Source organism: Bos indicus, chromosome 4 (assembly GCF_029378745.1).
Source record: "Bos indicus isolate NIAB-ARS_2022 breed Sahiwal x Tharparkar chromosome 4, NIAB-ARS_B.indTharparkar_mat_pri_1.0, whole genome shotgun sequence".
Lineage (NCBI taxonomy): Eukaryota > Metazoa > Chordata > Mammalia > Artiodactyla > Bovidae > Bos > Bos indicus.
Genome location: NC_091763.1, coordinates 33,656,868 through 33,669,611, shown reverse-complemented (window position 1 = coordinate 33,669,611; position 12,744 = coordinate 33,656,868). Strand labels below are relative to the sequence as shown.

Sequence of the window (12,744 nt, the reverse complement as noted above, 5' to 3'; positions counted from 1 at the left end):
ATGTCCATTGAGTCAGTGATGCCATCTAACCATTGCATCCTCTGATCCCCCTTCTCTTTTTGCCTTCAGTCTTTCCCAGCATGAAGGTTTATTTCAACAAGTCGGCTCTTTGCATCAGGTGGCCAAAGTCTTAGAGTTTCTGCTTCAGCATCCGTACTTCCAATGAATATTCAGGATTGATTTCCCTTAAGGTTGACTGGTTTGACCTCCTTGCAGTCCAAGGGACTTTCAAGAGTCTTCTCCAGCACTACAATTCAAAGACATCAATTCTTCAATGCTCAACCTTCTTTATGGTCCAACTCTCATATCCGTACATGACTACTGGAAAAATCATAGCTTTAACTATATGAACCTTTGTCCACAAAGTGATGTCTCTGCTTTTTAATAAGCTGTCTAGGTTTGTCATGGCTTTCCTTCCAAGGAGCAAGTGTCTTTTAATTTCGTGGCTGCAGTCACCATCTGCAGTGATTTTGGAGCCCCAAAAAGCAAAGTCTGTCACTGCTTCCACTTTTTACCCTTCTTTTTGCCATAAAGTGATGGGACCAGATGCCATGACTTTAGTATTTTTTAATGCTGAATTTCAAGCTGTTTTTTTTTTTTTCACTCTCCTCTTTCACTCTCATCAAGAGGCTCTTTAGTTCCTCTTCACTTTCTGTCATTAGAGTGGTATCTTCTGCATATCTGAGGTTGTTGATATTTCTCCCTGTAATCTTGATTCCAGCCTGTGATTCATCCAGCCCAGCATATCACATAACGTACTCTGCATGTTAGTTAAATAAATAGGGTAACAATGTACAGCCTTATAGTACTTCTTTCCCAATTTGGAACCAGTGAATTGTTCCATGTCCAGTTCTGTTGCTTTTTGACCCACATACAGATCTCTCAGGAGACAGGTAAGGTGGTTTGGTGCTCCCATCTCTTGAAGAATTTTCCACAGTTTGTTGTGATCCATACAGTCAAAGGCTTCAGCATAGTCAATGAAGCAGAAGTAAATGCTTTTCTGGAACTCCCTTGCTTTCTCCATAATCCATTGAATATTGGCAATTTGATCTCTGTTCCTCTGACTCTTTGAAACCCAGCTTGTACATGCAGAATTTCTCAGTTCACGTGCTGGTGAAGCCTAGCTTGAAGGATTTTGAGAATAACCTTGCTAGCATGTGAAATGAGTACAATTGTACAGTAGTTTGAACATTCAATTGTACAGTAGAGGAAATTTAGATGCATATTAATAGGCAAAAGAAACCAATCTGAAAAGTCTACTTATTTGTAATAGATGACTCCAACTATATATGACATTCTGGAAAATGCAAAACCCTGGAGGCAGTAAAAAGATCAGTGGATGCCAGGGAATGGGGACTCTGAGAGATGGAGCAGAGAGATTTTTAGGGCAGTGAAAATACTTTGTATGATAATATAATGGTGGATACATGTCATTAGGCATTTTCCAAACTCATATAACATATAACATCAAGAGTGAACCCTAGTGTAAACTATGGGCTTTGGATGGTTACGATGTGCCAAGGGAGGTTTAGCAATTGTAACAAATGTACCACTCTGGTGAAGGATGTTGATATGGTAGAAATTATGCACATATGGGAGCAGAAAGCATATGGGAAATCCCCATACCCTCCTCTCAATTTTGCTGTGGATCTAAAACTACTTCTTTAAAAATTGCCTTAAATAAATAAAAAATAAAATACTAAATAGAAAAAAAGTACTTTGTCTGGGAAGGTTGAAAGTCAGAAGAGTAATTATGTGGGTGGAAAGACCAAGACCAGCTTTCATGCAGGAGGTAATCATTAAAAGAAGCTATAAAGAACAGTTAGAATTTGAACAAAGAGCAAAGGACAGGACTTTCTATCTTGAGATTCTCAACCTTGGCACTAGGAATGTTTTGGAAGAGATCATTCTTTGTCATGGTGTCTGTCTTGTGCATTGTAGAATGTTTAACAGCATCCCTAGCCTCTATCCACCAGACACCAGTGGCATCCTCCAGTTGGGCCAACCAGAAAGTCTCCAGATACTGCCAAATATCCCTGGCAATAAGAGGACGGAAAGAGCAATGTCACGCGTGCTTAAGAACCAGATAAAGAGCTAGGTGAAAGGAACAGCAGTTGGAAAGGCAAGGAGACAAATAACACAAAGCACGAGAATCGTTCAGTTAAAACACAGTGTTGTAAAAACTATTCATTATGAAAGTCAAAGCTGGAGTGTAATAAAGTAATGAATGGTGGGGCTAGAAAAGTCTTCTGGGACCACAAGTTTTCATGAAAAGTGGAAGTGTTAGTCGCTCAGTTGAGTCCAATTCTTTGTGACCCCATGGACAGTAGCCTGTCAGGCTCCTCTGTCTAAGGAATTTTCCAGGCAAGAATACTGGAGTGGGTAGCCATTCCCTTCTTCAGTGGATCTTCTTGACTCAGGGATTGAACCTGGGTCACTCACATAGCAAGCAGATTGTTTACCATCTGAGCCACCAGGGAAGCCTCACAGGGTGTCATACTTTCAACTTAAAAGTTTGGAGTATATCCTGTAAACAAAGAGGAAATATCAAAGGTCTTTGATCTAGAAATAACAGCTTAAGAGCACTAAGATTTGTGGATAATGCTGTTTAGAAAGAATTAAAATGATTGCTCAATGTCCTTCTTTGGGGAGAGGATTTTAAAGGACTGCTACATAGATAAACCATTAACACTCAATATTTTCTTCTTCAGGAGATATAGAAGCTGTACCCTGTTTTAAAGACCAGAGGCCCAGAAAGGAACCAGATGGGGGCTCACTGAGCTGAATCTCAGGCGGGCGTCCAGTTTGTGTCTAGGCTGGAGTTAGAATCGTGGAGATGCAGAAGGAAACCCCATCCTTCCTCGTGCCCACACCCTGTGGCCAAAAGTGGAACCCTCCCCCTAACACGCCTGCCTATGTAGCAGGTATTGGAGGCTGCACTGTACCTGTTTGATGGGATGTTCCTGCTCCAGGCTTCTAACCTGAGTGACCACTGCTGGGCTGGCCCCCTCAGGCTTTTCAAGGCCGCTTTGTGCCGCCCCCAAGGAAGGTTTCTGCTTCGCTGGAGTCCAGACAGAGGCGAGTGGCTAACCTCACTTGGATAGGAGACAGAGGTATCCTAGTGGCTTCTGATCCAGGTGCTGTTGAATTGTGGGAGCTGGATGAGAATGAGACACTCATTGACAACAAGTTCTGCAAATATAAGCACAATGACATTGTGTCTACAGTCAGTGTCCTGAGCTCTGGCACACAAGCTGTGAGCTGGTAGCAAAGACTTCTGGATCAAGGTTTGAGACCTTGCTCGGCAGATGGTTCAAAATTCCTACCGAGCTCATTCTGGGCAGGCCACCTGTGTTGCTGCCTTTCTCCACAAGGATCCTGTGTTTCTTTCATGTGGCGAGGACAATAGAATCGTATTGGAGGATATCTGCTGTCCCAAGCCAGCCTCACAGATGGGCCATGGTGCCTCTGGCTACCTTCTTGCCTCCCCGGCTTTGCATCCTCAGCAGACTGAAGTCTTTGTCTTTGGTGATGAGAATGGGACTGTCCCCCCTGTGGACACCAAGAGTGCAAGCTGTGCCCTCAGCTCGGTGGTGCAGTCCTAGTGCATCTCTGGGCCGGTGTTCTCTCCACACAGTGCTCCCCTCCTGGCCTCTGTCAGCCACAACTACTCACTTGCTGTACTGGACTTAGACCTTTCGGAGGTTTAGAAGCCAGACCCACAGAAACTTTGTGAGAGAGGCTGCTTGGTCTGCACTGAATCACTCCCTTCTTACCACAGCGGGCTGGGACTGTGAAGTCCTCCACCATTTCAGGCCCACAGAACCTCTCCCAGAGCCTGGACCTAAGAGTGTTGCCAAGTAGATTAGATTTCAGACAAAAAGCAAATCCCCCGAGAGTATCCACTCCCTTTGCTCCTGCCCTCTCGTTGTGTGAGACAACACACAAGGAGCCTTATACAGTGTGTCAGTACACCAGACCTGTGCAGTTAGTAGGCATTGTCTCTCAGGCTGGGGGAGGCTGGATTCTGAAGTCCTATAGTCAGGGAAGAACAATTTCCTTGAACAGGAAAAAAAGAAATATTTTCTACATCAGCTAGAGGATGGTGAATGCTTTTTGGACAAAAGTTTATGGAATTCTTCAGGAAAGCATACTAGAGTGGGTAGCCATTCGCTTCTCCAAGGAATCTTCCCAACCCAGGTCTCGAACCTAGGTCTCCTGCATTGCAGGCAGATTCTTTCCCGTCTGAGCCACGAGGGAAACCCCATATAAAATATTTCATACTAAAACCTTTTTCTTAAAAAGCTCTTAATTTGGAGAAGCAAATGGCAACCCACTCCAGTACCCTTGCTTGGGAAATCCCATGGGGAGTCTAGTGTGCAACAGTCCATGGAGTACAACAGGGCCGGACACGGCTTAGCGACTAACAGCAAATGGCAGTTCTAGCCAATGTGTGAGAACAAAGACTTGTAAGGAATCAGGGGTTGGGGCTGAAACCAACATCCTATTGTTTACAGATGTGAATGTTTATTTAGAAAAACCAAAATAAACTGCAAGCAAATATTTAAACTAAAAAAAAAAAAAAAGCTCTTAATTTTTAAGTTTTTTAAAAAAGGAGATTTTTAACATTTACTACTGTTTTTTTCTATCATACTGTAAGCTCTGAAGAAAGTGACTATTTTCAGCTCAGAACTGACATAAATGGGTGCTGCTGCTGCTGCTGCTGCTGCGCTTAGTTGTTCAGTCGTGTCCAACTCTTTGCGACCCCATGAACTATAGTCCGCCAGGCTCCTCTGTCCATGGGATTCTCCAGACAAGAATACTGGAGTGGGTTGCCATGCATTCCTCCAGGGGATTTTCCTGACCCAGGGATCAAACTCAGGTCTCCCACATTGCAAGCAGATTCTTTACTGTCCAAGCTGCCAGGAAGGCCCAAGAATATTGGAGTAAGTAACCTCTCCCTTCTCCAGGGGATCTTCCCAACCCAGGAATTGAAACGGGGTCTCCTGCATTGCAGGTGGATCCAATGAATAAAGCTTTTGACAAAAGATAATGAAATATACATCTTGTTCTAAGGTGTAAGTGAAATTGACTTTTGCACTTCTGCATTACCTATGTCCAGTGATTATACTTCAATTTTCTGGTCTTTAGAGTCTATCTCGGGACCCATAAACCCCTCAGCACAAAATATTCATGACCTCATTTCACATGGCTCCCAACATAATATCATGTGCTGCTGTAACACTGTGATAATAATATGGTAATTAATGCTCAATTAGCTTTAGCAGCAAGTGAATTATTGTTGGAGAAGATGAAAGAGGGCAGTCCAGAATTAATTTTGTTAAACTAAAAACTTTTAAGAATTGGGGAAAATTTAAATCGCAAGAAAAAGAAAAATAATATATTTCATAGGACATGAGATATTAAAATCTGAAGTAGACACAAATTTACTAAGTGGCATTCCCATTCTAATTCACATGATGCAAAAATGTTAGGATTATTAGTTCTATGAGTTATAGTCCTATTGGAGCAGACAATATGATAGCGTATGTATATTTTCCATAGCGGTAATGCCCTTTCTGTGATTTTGATAAGTGCATCTTTAGTTACACATTAATACATAAATAATAATACAATTTTGAATTTATAGAGCTCCTCTAAAAAAATCACATGTCCTAAAAAATTATATTCAAAGTGACCCTAATGAAAATAGATTTTTTCCACTGTGAAAGAATTTCCTCCCTCTCTCCAAAGTAACTGGGGAATGAACGGTAACAATCGAACAGAAGGTAGACAAGGCATGTCTAAACCAAATGTAAATATGTTGTCTTAAATATTTTACATACCTTTTGAAAGTCAGAAGAGACTTCTTTAGGAAGATGATTTTTTTAATTAACATATAAATATGCATCATGACTTATGCATGCATGCTAAGTCACTTCAGTCCTGACTCTTGGCAACCCCATAACCTGCCAGCTCCTTTGTCCATGGGATTCTCCCAGCAAGAATACTGGAGTGGGTTGCCATGTCCTTCTGCAGGGGATCTTCCTGAATTAGGGATCAAACCTGTGTCTCTTATGTCTCCTTCACTGGCAGGCAGGTTCTTTACCACCAGCAACACCTGGGAAGCCCATGACTGCCGAGGTCCAACCCCCGCTGATCCAGGGAGTTTGAAGCAGGGACGGTGTCAGTGAGGATCAGGATACAATAGCTTCAATTAGATATTAATTAGAGATATAAAGAGTAATGGAATGAGGATAGCTCAGTAGGAAAATTCAGTGGAGAAAAGAGGCTGAGTAGCTTGGTTTACGCGGGAGACCAATAAAACTTCAAGACAAGAAGTTTGCACCACTTACGTAGGCCGCAGGCGTCCTTCCGTTCTCCCGAAGGAGAGGAGACACTGAGGCCTCCCCAGTAGGATCTTAGAAGCCCAGGCAAAATTAGTAAGCTTGGTGGGTTCCGCACTCCAGATGGAGACTCAGCCAGAGTTTGAAAGAAAGAGCGACATGGGGAGACCAGTATTTCGAGAAACTGATCCCAATTCTTTATTTTCCATGGTCTACTTTTATACACTGAGATGTTATGCAAAAGTCATGCAGGGTCATCAGTCCTGACTTTTATCAAAGTCAGGTGCTTCATACAAATGTATACAGAGGTCTTAGGGGTGTTACATCATCTTCTGGCCAGGGGGCCTGCTGACAATTTATGACCCTCTCCTTGTGACAGCAGTCAGTCAACCAGGACACTTATTTCTCCAGGGGTGATTATTCTTAAAAAAGACTCCACCTTCTGAAGGTACCCGATAAAGTTACATTCCTATAGGATGAGGGTGTAGTGGGTTTTAATTAAGGAAAGAATTTACTTAGCCTAAGGTCTAACGTGATTAATATCAAAGGTTAATACTTATTTCTTCTATATATTCATTAATGTGTGTAAAGACAGGGGATGTGGAGACTTAGCAACAAACATTGGCTCAACAAGTGAAAAACCCTTCACCAATACAATTTCTAATCAGCCCACTATACTTATACTGATGGTTTTCTAACTTTTCTAAGGAACCTGTTTTTAGAAGGTTTAAAGCATCTCATGCCTCTCTCACGGTTTGGAGGCTGTGAGCAATCACATGTGGCCGGACAAGCCTGTCAGGCAGGCTAGAGAACCTTCAGAGGAGTTTGTAGGTTAAAACACTCTTGTCACGCCCAGGAGTTTTTATTAACTGGAGCTCTAAGTTAACTCCTTCTTCGAAAGAGGTGGTGGGGGACAGCCCCCCGTAAAGTCAGAGGTGTAGGTGAGAGCACAAAGTAGTAAAGTAGGCAGGCTCTGGTTATGGGGGTAGATGCTCGAGAATTTCCAGGGGGATTCCTGAGGCTCGATCCCGCCTTTGCGTATGTCGAGCCTCCTTCCTCATGACCTTTGCCATGGCTGGAGGTCCTCACGCCGGCTCCCCGCACAGGACTTCTTATAGGATATTTTAAAGGGGGGTCTAATTTGTTTGAATCCAAACTAGAAAAGAAATAGTTCAAAGGTAAAATGAATAAACAAAATGAAAGGACAGAAACAAATATCTATGAAATTTGAGATGCTTTGAGTCAGCATTTGAAGGTTGTATTAGCCCATGACTTAAAATAGAGAAGTCCTGGGCAGAGCAAATAAGAAATGCACTGATCCAAGCAGTCAAGGTTTGCAATCTTTTAATTTTGAGTGTGGGCTGGATTAGTGGCTTCCTCTTAACAAACAGAATATGACAAAAAGTGATGGCTTATTACGGAGGTTAGGTTCCATAAAGACCATGGCTTCTGTCTTTGATGTCCTCTCTCACTCCCTCACACATTCGTTCTGAGAGAAGTCAGCTGTCATGTGAAGAGCAGCCCTCTGAAGAGACATAGCAAGGAACTGTACATACATGGCACAGAACTCATTAACAGCTAGCAAAGAACAGACGCCCTCAGTCCAACACCCTAAGAGGAACTAAACAAACTCAGAAGTGCTTGTTTCCCCAGTTGAGCCTCACATGAGACTGTGGTCTCATCTGATAGCTTAACTGAAACCTCGCGGGATTAAGGACCAGAGGCATCCAACATCTGGCTCACAGAAAATGTGAGATAATAGATATTTGCTATTTTAAGCTACTAAGTTTTAGGGATAATTTTTTAAGCAGTGATAGATAACTAAAATCAGGGGTGGTTTGAAGCCCTGCAAAGAAGCTAAAATACAACTCATATCTACAGCTTGGAACTGGCTCCATGGTAAAAAGAATGTATTTTCAAAATGTGCAATGGAGGGGATTGATTCTTGGTCAAGAGGTAAGATCCTGAGACCAAGGTGTAATGATGGCAGAGGAAATTGGAAAAGATTCCTGGTTTCTAAATAAATTCGTCTCAACTAACCCAGTTAGGTAAGAATTTACTTTTAATTTTGCTTAAAATATATGTCATTAAATCTCTTTGTAAAATAGAAACATCTAGTTGGACCTTGGAATGAACTATTCTGGACTATTAATAAAAAGCAGAGAGAGCAATGGGGAGCTACCAGAAGAAAAGAAAGACCAAGGGGACGTCTGTTCCAAAGAGCTTAGCTTTGAAAAAGTTCACTTCTTGGGGTTTCTACTCACTCCCATAAAGGAAAATCCAAGATCCACGATAGCACTTATTCTGTACTGCAATTTCTGGTATATCTGTCTTCTGTACCGGACAATGATAAACTTGGGTAGAAACTGGGACTTATTTATAAATATATTCTAACACATTTTTAAGGTGTAGAACACAGTAGGTATTCAAATATTTAGTGAATAAGTAGATCAACAAATAAGTAACTCTAGGGGATTAAAGATCTTTATATCGCAATACACAGTGAACGTATCAGATCACATACATATCAGCTCAGTTTAAGAGCTAACCAAGGAATTTCTGTTTCCATTTAAGGTGGTGTAAGCTGGAATCAAGATTGCCGGGAGAAATATCAATAACCTCAGATATGCAGATGACACCACCCTTATGGCAGAAAGTGAAGAGGAACTCAAAAGCCTCTTGATGAAAGTGAAAGTGGAGAGTGAAAAAGTTGGCTTAAAGCTCAACATTCAGAAAACGAAGATCGTGGCATCCGGTCCCACCACTTCATGGGAAATAGATGGGGAAACAGTGGAAACAGTGTCAGACTTTATTTTTGGGGGCTCCAAAATCACTACAGATGGTGACTGCAGCCACGAAATTAAAAGATGCTTACTCCTTGGAAGGAAAGTTACGACCAACCTAGATAGCATATTCAAAAGCAGAGACATTACTTTGCCAACAAAGGTTCGTCTAGTCAAGGCTATGGTTTTTCCTGTGGTCATGTATGGATGTGAGAGTTGGACTGTGAAGAAGGCTGAGCGCCGAAGAATTGATGCTTTTGAACTGTGGTGTTGGAGAAGACTCTTGAGAGTCCCTTGGACTGCAAGGAGATCCAACCAGTCCATTCTGAAGGAGATCAGCCCTGGGATTTCTTTGGAAGGAATGATGCTAAAGCTGAAACTCCAGTACTTTGGCCACCTCACGCGAAGAGTTGACTCATTGGAAAAGACTTTGATGCTGGGAAGGATTGGGAGCAGGAGGAGAAGGGGACGACAGAGGATGAGATGGCTCGATGGCATCACTGACTAGATGGACGTGAGTCTCAGTGAACTCCGGGAGTTGGTGATGGACAGGGAGGCCTGGTGTGCTGCAACTTATGGGGTCGCAAAGAGTTGGACACGACTGAGCGACTGAACTGAACTGAACTGAAGCCCAATACACCCTAACTCTCCTGGTAATTACAAATAAAACCCCTGCAACAGAATACAAAAAAGCAACTATCTGAGGATTTTGAAAATAAATAAGAGCAAGCACATTGAAGAAGGCAACCAAAACTCAAAGAACAACCTGAATAGCAGTTTCCCAGCCTGGACCAACGGCAACCCAAATCCTGGAACTGTGCAGCAAGTGTGGACGTGAAAATCTCCACAAGAAATGCTTTTTCTGATCAGAGGATGGGGTAGTGACGTGCCTGTGTGCTTTGGTGAAATCTCTCTGCTTAGTTTTATTTTCCTGTATTCCAGCCTTCCCCAAAGCAGTATGAGGGCAGTGACAATTATGGTTGGATGGGCTCCTAAAACTCTGAGAGAAAGCCTTTACCTTCAGTCAGAAGGTCCAGGAAAGAGCTTGCTCCCCACCCTCAAAAATGTATGGGGGAAACCCAGGATATTTCTTTCTTTTTCCTCCGTCCTCTATGCCCCAGGTATGGGAAATGCCCAACAGTGTGAAGAAGCTAAACTCTGAGTGAAACTGCAATTTTCCAGTCAGCGGACTGGGATAATGAACCTCAGACACTGGGGAAATAATAGGAGAGGAGCTCAAGGAGACTCTCTCAACCTGGGTATCCCTCTCTCAGTCTGGGTATCCCCGTATGAACCCACACAAGTCCTAGGCTCACCTCCAAGATGTGAATGCACAAAATAGACCCAAAACAACATAATGAAGGCTTTAGAACTGAACTATACTGTAGACTCCACCCAGGTCTCAGACTCACATCTAGTGGTATACACATAAGATGGGATCCCAGAAGCTGGAAAGACTTTAAAGACTGAACCACTTACCACAGAAGACAGTCAGAATTTGTAGTCTGAACCTAACTAGGATGACTGCTGCTAAAACAACAACAACAAAATCAACAATTTCCAGATGATTTTTACACAACCCAGATGTTCACAGCATAATGTTCAAAATGTGCAGGATAAAATCCAACATTACTAGGCATACAAAGAACCAAGACAATCTAAACAGCTCTTAAGAGAGAGTGAAATCACCAGATCCCTGGAAGCAGGTAGAAATGTTAAAGAATATAGAGGTCTCCTATGCTGGAGCAGCCATGAAGAGATACCCCATGCCCAAGATAAGAGAAACCCAAGTAAGACGGTAGGTGTTGCAAGAGGGCATCAGAGGGCAAACACACTGAAACCATACTCACAGAAAACTAGTCAATCTAATCACACTAGGGCCACAGCCTTCACTAACTCAATGAAACTAAGCCATGCCCGTGGGGCAACCCAAGATGGGCAGGTCATGGTGGAGAGATCTGACAGAATGTGATCCGCTGGAGAAGGGAATGGCAAACCACTTCTGTATTCTTGCCTTGAGAACCCCATGAACAGTATGAAAAGGCAAAATGATAGGATACTGAAAGAGAAATTCCCCAGGTCAGTAGGTGCCCAATATGCTACTGGAGATCAGTGGAGAAATAACTCCAAAAGAATGAAGGGATGGAGCCAAAGCAAAAAGAATACCCAGCTGTGGATGTGACTGGTGATAGAAGCAAGGTCCGATGCTGTGAAGAGCAATATTGCATAGGAACCTGGAATGTCAGGTCCATGAATCAAGGCAAATTGGAAGTGGTCAAACAAGAGATGGCAAGAGTGAATGTCGACATTCTAGGAATCAGCGAACTGAAATGGACTGAAATGGGTGAATTTAACTCAGATGACCATTATATCTACTACTGCGGGAAGGAATCCCTCAGAAGAAATGGAGTGGCCATCATGGTCAACAAAAGAGTCTGAAATGCAGTATTTGGATGCAATCTCAAAAACAACAGAATGATCTCTGTTCGTTTCCAAGGCAAACCATTCAATATCACAGTAATCCAAGTCTATGCCCCAACCAGTAATACTGAAGAAGCTGAAGTTGAACGGTTCTATGAAGACCTACAAGACCTTTTAGAACTAACACCCAAAAAAGATGTCCTTTTCATTATAAGGGACTGGAATGCAAAAGTAGGAAGTCAAGAAACACCTGGAGTAACAGGCAAATTTGGCCTTGGAATATGGAATGAAGCAGGGCAAAGACTAATAGAATTTTGCCAAGACAATGCACTGGTCATAACAAACACCCTCTTCCAACAACACAAGAGAAGACTCTATACATGCACATCACCAGATGGTCAACACTGAAATCAGATTGATTATATTCTTTGCAGCCAAAGATGGAGAAGCTCTATACAGTCAGCAAAAACAAGACCAGGAGCTGACTGTGGCTCAGACCATGAACTCCTTATTGCTAAATTCAGACTGAAATTGAAGAAAGTAGGGAAAACCACTAGGCCATTCAGGTATGACCTAAATCAAATCCCTTATGATTAAACAGTGGAAGTGAGAAATAGGTTTAAGGGCCTAGATCTGATAGATAGAGTGCCTGATGAACTATGGAATGAGGTTCATGACATTGTACAGGAGACAGGGATCAAGACCATTCCCATAGAAAAGAAATGCAAAAAAGCAAAATGGCTGTCTGGGAAGGCCTTACAAATAGTTGTGAAAAGAAGAGAAGTGAAAAGCAAAGGAGAAAAGGAAAGATATAAGCATCTGAATGCAGAGTTCCAAAGAATAGCAAGAAGATATAAGAAAGCCTTCTTCAGTGATCAATGCAAAGAAATAGAGGAAAACAACAGAATGGGAAAGACTAGGGATCTCTTCAAGAAAATCAGAGATACCAAAGGAACATTTCATGCAAAGATGAGCTCGATAAAAGATAGAAATGGTATGGATCTAACAGAAGCAGAAGATATTAAGAAGAGATGGCAAGAATACACAGAAGAACTGTACAAAAAAGATCTTCACGACCCAGATAATCACAATGGTGTGATCACTCACCTAGAGCCAGACATCCTGGAATGTGAAGTCAAGTGGGCCTTAGAAAGCATCACTACGAACAAAGCTAGTGGAGGTGATGGAATTCC

The 12,744-nt window shown here is 42.3% G+C and overlaps 1 pseudogene; it reads left to right on the top strand.

The window, feature by feature from the left end:
• The first annotated feature begins 2,836 nt into the window (after nucleotides 1-2,836).
• LOC109558082 (methylosome protein WDR77 pseudogene) lies at nucleotides 2,837-3,864 on the top strand (annotated as a pseudogene).
• Nucleotides 3,865-12,744: the final 8,880 nt, after the last annotated feature.